Below are 6558 nucleotides of genomic sequence, written 5' to 3'. Positions count from 1 at the left end.
ATCGTTTCATTAAAATACTGCTGGTAAGTAAATATACGTAACTGCTGCTTTACAGCCCGATTCACATGTTTTCAATAGTAACGCGTTTTGTTTTGCATTTCCGGTGTTTGCAGTCATTTCCAATCTGCAAAGCTCACCTTGCTTAAAGGGTTTAAGGTACATTCGGATTTTAAGAAAAGGAAAAACAAGCGGTGATCTGTCTTTTATGACAAGTTAGTAACATTCTCAAGTGAGGCATCCGGGTCTTTCAAGACAGAATCACTTGTGAAAAAAATGGCATTATTTGTTCCGGAATTAAACCGGTTTGGCCGCGTTGTTTCATGGGAGTGGAACCCGGATCTTCTTCATATTTTGCTGAGATCTCCATTCACACTGACATTGCAGTATTTTGAATCGGTCGCGCACAGAACTAATATCAGTACGTAGGCTGCAGACGACAGTTTGGATAGTTTCTATTTGGAGCGAATTGGATTATTCTGGACTAGGTGCACGGGAATCGCAGCCTACTTTCCCCCATCCATCCTAACCAATTGAAAATCGAAGGTATGATGTATGGTGTTTGGAATCAACAAGGAAAGAGGGCGTGTTCTTTTGGTCGTGTGTCACAGTTCTCAATACAATATTTTCAACACTTGAAAATAGGTTCCACACTTTTGAAAGGAATATACCAGGGAGGAGGATGCTTAGGAACTCGGCCTTAACACTTGATCTTCAAAAATGTAGCACACCGCCCTGCTACAAAGTTACCTAGCCAAATTCATGGAGGACAGGTCTAGCAATGGCTACTAGTCTGGAGGCTATAGGCCACCTCCTGCCTTTTAGGCAGGATGCCTCTCAATACCAATTACAACAGCGAGAGCGAGCTTGTCCTCATCTCTTGCCTGTGGGCTTCCCAGAGGCATCTTATCTGGTGGGCCAATGTGTGAAATAGGATGCTGGACTAGATGGGCCTTGAGCCTGATCCAGCAGGGTTGTTCTTATGTTCTTAAAGCTCATCTGATTATCAAGGCTACCCACAGATTGACCTTTGGATTTTAAGGATGAATTAATTCTCTGGTTGATTGCCTAATGTACATGAAATCATGATGATGATGTGATATACTATACCCAAACCTCACTATATAGGTGTTTTATAAGGATTTGGGAGAAAGTGGGAAATAGCTTACATGTAATACACAGGAACTACGCTTAACTGTAAGAAGTTAAATTTTCTTTTTCTTCCACAGTAAGACACCAGTAACAAAATAGCTTCAGAAAATAAATCCGTGTGCTCTTAACTCTCAGCCCTCACTCCCAATTAAAGTCCCTCCATTGCTTAAAGCTGTGTTAATTAATCCACAGTTGAAATAGCTTAAAGCTTCGCCTTCTGATTCTGATTGTATAATCGTGTTCTTTCACATGAGGCAGATGGTGGTCTCCCCCGGAAAGGTGACAGCAGCAGAAGCAGATCATCAAACTCCGTTTTGGGTTTTTTTCCCCGGGAGCGCTCGGTGGAGGCTTACAAAAACTGTCACGTTTTTGTTTGCTTCTCAATACTTATCGCAATTTTTTTAAAAAAAGGGAAACAACAATATATAAAGTGCATCAAAAGTACCACAGTTGATAGACTAGGATTAATATTAGAAAATCTAAGGAGATGGTGTTAGTTATAAATAAAAATAAAGCCTTCAAGTGGTTGTTGCAGAAAGAGAATAGAGCTGGCGTCGTTAGTGTATATCCTTGCGGTAATTAATTCCGACTTCGGTATTGGCAAATTAATGGGTCCAGTATACTCGGATTCCATTGTTCGACCCTCACAAGCAGGCCAAGCACAAACCATAAAGTCACCATACTACTCCGCATCTAACAGTTGTGTCCCCAAGTCTACGAATATCTACGATATTCACCTCCGTGGCGTGACTTAAAGTCTCTCTTTCCACCCGCACAAACACTATTTCAGCGCATGTTTGTGAAAGTTTTCTCACGGTTCTGCATCTCACCCGGATCTTAAAATTTGCACACGGAAGCAAGACCCATCGATTCAAATGGGACTTCTAAGCGAGTTTTCCTGGGCTCACACCCCGAACTGAAACATCAAAATCGGCAAGTCATTACAGGAGGACAACTGATGTAAGGAATACCCTAGGCACCATACTGCTGCAAATATAGCATTTATCTTTCTCTCCCTGCCCCCCGCTTTACTTTTGATTGTCAGCGTTTCGGGGCAGAGACTCACTAATGCAGCTGTGGTTCCATGCCTTGAGCTCTTAATAGAGGGCGAGCTATTTAAGCCGGCGCGGAGGGCGGGGACTACCGGTTTTGTTCTGGAGCCTTATTCATGTTTCTCCTAGATAGTGAGAGGGAAAACGGTGTGTGTACATCGTTATGTGTGTAGGTTACCCTTATTGGACCACGTCTCTGCTCGCTAGGAAGTTGCGATTGGCACTTTGACTGGCCGATGTTCTTAGCACGTGATGGTGTACATGACTCGAGGGAAAACGTCCTGTGTGAAATGGTCCATCCTTCATTATGCTGAAATGATCTTTACGGGTTGCGAGTGTGACTCCACTTTTATCCTCATTGGAAGGATTTTTGGGCAAGAAGCATTCCAGGCGTCTACGCGTGATCGTGTGAACACAGGGATGAATCGTATTGATTCATTTCGGGTGACTGGCAATGGGATGCAGAAAGGCCATTTTTTTGGTCAGTTTCCAGACTGATGGCCGCTTTCTAAAACGAAACATTCGGAAACCTGCTGGCTGGCAAAGTTTCCAAGCAGAATGGGGCAGAAGATAAAAACTTCCTCAGTTCCGACCGTCCGGAGGAGTCGTTTTGGAGAAGCGGGTTTCCCCACGGCTGGCTTCCCGCTCTGTCTTTCCTCCTCCGTCCTGATGGATGGTCCAGAGTGTGTTATATCTCCATCAAACTGTGAAACCCCTCCCTTTGCTAATAATCTGTCACAACTTTACAGAACACACACTGAGACCAAAGAGCAGCCCTGCCCTGGAGCCCGGCCCTTTCCCTCCCTTGTCGTGGAAGGGCTGCCTCTGGCCAGGAGGTGGTAGAGGGAAAGATTGTGGGGCGGGGCAGGAGAAAGTGCTGGGCTGAGGCCTACAAGCGCCAGCCGGTCGCCAGAGAGAGGAAAGAGCCCAGAAGGGCCCGATCCTTTTCCAAATGAAGGCATTCGCCGACACCCGCCGATCGGATTCCCATTTGCGGGATGATCATCTTGGTGTCGGCTTTTTGATTCGGAAATATTCGTTTGCAATTGACTCATCCTCGGAGTCCCAAACGCACTCAGATGAAGTGGGGTGGGGAGGAAGGGGTACTGCTGCTTTCTTCACATCCAATTAAGCGGAATACCAACATTTTAAAAGGCGATTTTAGTTCCACTGACTTCTGGCAGGGGGGATGCAGTCACTTTCGGCCGGGCTGGGCTGCTCCTGGGTGCACGATCCACGCTGCAGAAGGGAAGGGCCTCCTCGTGAGCTGGGTGGGTGCTTTGGTTTGGCCGGGGGATATTCCAAAGGCAATATAGAAGGGTCGTTTAAAAATAAAACGAATCGAAGGAAATGATGACCAAAGGGCGCGCGCACACTGCCACACGCGATTTAAAAATAACCCCGTGGTAGGAATGACAACAATTTGTACCGCGGACAGTTATTAGGAAATAAGTTCGGGAAGCCGATCGTCAGGACCGGGATAGTCGGCAAGAGGATGGGAGGACCAAGTCTTAGGAGGGAAAGGTGTTTGTTTGTTTGAACTTCTTATTCCTTTTTCGGAAGTTATTCGTTTGAAAGGGAAAAATAAAGAACTAGTCAGTGTTTCCCTCGCCAAGGAGGGCGAAAGCATAGATCAGGGATCCGGATCAGCAGCACTCACTTGGGTGTTACAAAATAATAATCATCATCATCATCATCATCATCCACGGCTTAAACATGTGCAATATCAGAGGCCGATGAATGAGCCACACACAGACCTACCATGCCAAAGATTTTATTTTCTGGCAAAAAAGTAGGGAGGAATCCCAGCAACTGAAGAAATAGGTTTCGTTTTCCCATGAGTGGGCGCTGATGTTACATTTTGAAACGGGTTTCCTTTTGTTTCCCCCTGTACTCGAAGTGGGGCCTCGCACGGGAGGTGCGCAGCGGCGCTCCCTGACTAGGGAAAAGGATGGTTCTGTCTTGCGATTTCTATCTCTAGCCACTTCACCCTTCAGCGTATCTCTGCCAGCCCCTTCTCCTCCGGCTGGAACGCCGGCTCTTGTTTGATAAAGAAACTGTTTCACAACCCAGCCCGATCCTCCGAATGCTTCCTCGGAAGGAAGTCTCAGCGGGATTTTCTCACAAATAACTGCGCGGAGGGATGAAGCCCCCATAGTGGTTTGTGTAACTCCCAATGAAACCGATGGGCCTTTAAAGTGCCTAATGTGGGGTGGATCGTGTCCAAGACGCCGGAAGTCTTTTAAAAGTGCAATAGGACAGTTTGATCCGTTTTAAGGAGGTGTGTTTTTGTTTGTTTGTTTTAAAGGGAGGTTCTGTTTTTTGTTTTAACTTCTATCGGGCTCGCAAAGCGTCTCACGCATCCCAAACCACTACCATACACAACCGCCTAGAAATGTACATCACAGGCAGTATAAAAATATGATAAATAAGTAATAAAACAATTCTCAAATCGATGTGTCTATACTCGAGAAGGTTGTCTTTTCCTCTTTCCTCACAGTTCTTCCGGGAGTCGGCGGCATAGGATTCCCCCACAGACCCTGCGCCACCCACACGAGAAACCAAGACACCTTCACCGGGATCAAGCACAGCCGCGTCCCGTTAACCGAACGCTGCTGGCGGCAAAATGCACAAGAATAAACCCGCCCCGCCGCCGCGCTTCTGGATCCTGCACAATAAGAGCCGGCCCGAAATGCCAGAAACATGCCGCCAAAGGCCCCTCCGCCGACTGAGGCAGGGATCCGAAGCCCACTTCCTAGAGAGAAAGTCCCACTGAACACACAGAGACTGACTTGGGAGTGAATATGTTTCCGGATGGCGCAAACACAAGTGGTTGATACGTGCCTCCATCCGTCTCCTTTGGAACCCAAAGAAATTCGTTCGCCAAATTGTTTCTTTCTTCTCCCGGCCCCCCGCCCCGCCACTCCCTTTCTCCTGGCTGTTTGCTTTCGGGCTTGTCATCATTCTTTTGGGAGATAAGAAAAGAAATCAGGTCCTTTTCTTCCCTCCCCGCACCCCGGCCACTGGACCCGGATTCCTATTTGGGGAGCCCTTTTGATGTCCCCCCTTTAGCGCCTTTGACTTCTCGTGTGAATGGCAGCCTTTTGTTGCCGACCCACATTCCCTTTCAAGGGCGGGGGGAGAAGAACCATCTCCTTGAAGTGCCCGCTGATGGGTCCCTTTTCCGATGGGCCGGAAGGGGGGAAACGGTACGAGACCAGAGGAAGCTGCGGTCGTCCCATTAGTCATTGTGTCTGTCTGGGACAGTTCTTTTTCGACGGGTGTTGAAGGGCTGGCAGAAAACATCACCAACAGGTTTAAAAAAAAAAAAAAAGCAACTCTCTCTTCCCCTTGTTGGAGGCAAGGAGGAGGAGATGGAGGGTTCCTTTTTCTGCGATTTCTCATTTCTATACCGCCTTTGCATCGCTTTTATTTTCAATAGGAAACCGCAGCCGCTCGGATGCAAACCAAACACTCCCGAACAGAGAAACACGCACAAAAAAACCGGTTCGTTCAGCAATCTCCAAATTCCCAGCACTCCAGTTTGAAAAGGCGGAACTTAAATCCCGTTGATTTCAATATAATGTTTAAAACATTTAACGGTAATGGGCTTAGATCGGAGTGCAAGAGAAAAATCATACTTAAAAATCTCAGTTATTATTTGTTTGACGCCGGCATGTTAAAACCATTCCCCACGCAGCCCAGTCAATTTTAAGAGGGGAAAATAATACCAACATTGTCAAGAATCGTTACTTGCCCCTCCTAACGATTTAAGATAACCCTGCAATGTTTACGAAACTATTATCTGGACAATCTGATGACATTTTTAATGTTTAGTCTGGTGAGGATAAGTCTTATGGCTTTTTATCCGCTTTAGAGTTTATCACATTATATTCTGAACAAGAAGAGACGGAAGAAGCGGAGACTCGCAGAACATTTCCAAGGCAAAAATAAACCATTTTCTAATTCACATCTAGATTGCTCTCTTTATATATACTTTTTTTAAAGCACCAAGGAATAACCTCTCTCTCTCTCGGTGTCTTTCCTTTTGCTAAATGTATGACAGGACCCTGGAGGATTATGAAATATGAAAAGATATCGAGATGTCTTGAATTCTCTCTCTCTCTCTCTCTCTCTCTCTCAAAGGTCATCAAAGTGATGGAGATCTCAGGGTTTGATAGATTTCGGGAGGCTTGATAGGTACTATTTTCAAAAGAGCGCGTGGTCTGAGAAGATGCCTAGTAACTCACAACCACTAACCAGAAAGCCCGATCCTATTCATATTTACTCATAAGCAAGTCCCACTGAGATGAATGAAACTGTCTCTTGAGTAAGCGTGGACAAGATTGCAGCCTTA

The 6558-nt window shown here is 46.1% G+C and overlaps 1 long non-coding RNA gene across 1 annotated transcript; it reads left to right on the top strand.

Moving 5' to 3' along the window:
- Positions 1-368: 368 nt before the first annotated feature.
- On the top strand, positions 369-6171 carry LOC128326927 (uncharacterized). Its single transcript, XR_008308341.1, has 2 exons — positions 369-543; positions 4702-6171. It is a non-coding gene; the product is annotated as an uncharacterized LOC128326927 (long non-coding RNA).
- Positions 6172-6558: the final 387 nt, after the last annotated feature.

This window comes from Hemicordylus capensis, chromosome 5 (assembly GCF_027244095.1).
Source record: "Hemicordylus capensis ecotype Gifberg chromosome 5, rHemCap1.1.pri, whole genome shotgun sequence".
NCBI classification, from domain to species: Eukaryota; Metazoa; Chordata; class Lepidosauria; order Squamata; family Cordylidae; genus Hemicordylus; species Hemicordylus capensis.
This window is presented reverse-complemented; position numbering and strand designations above follow the sequence as displayed.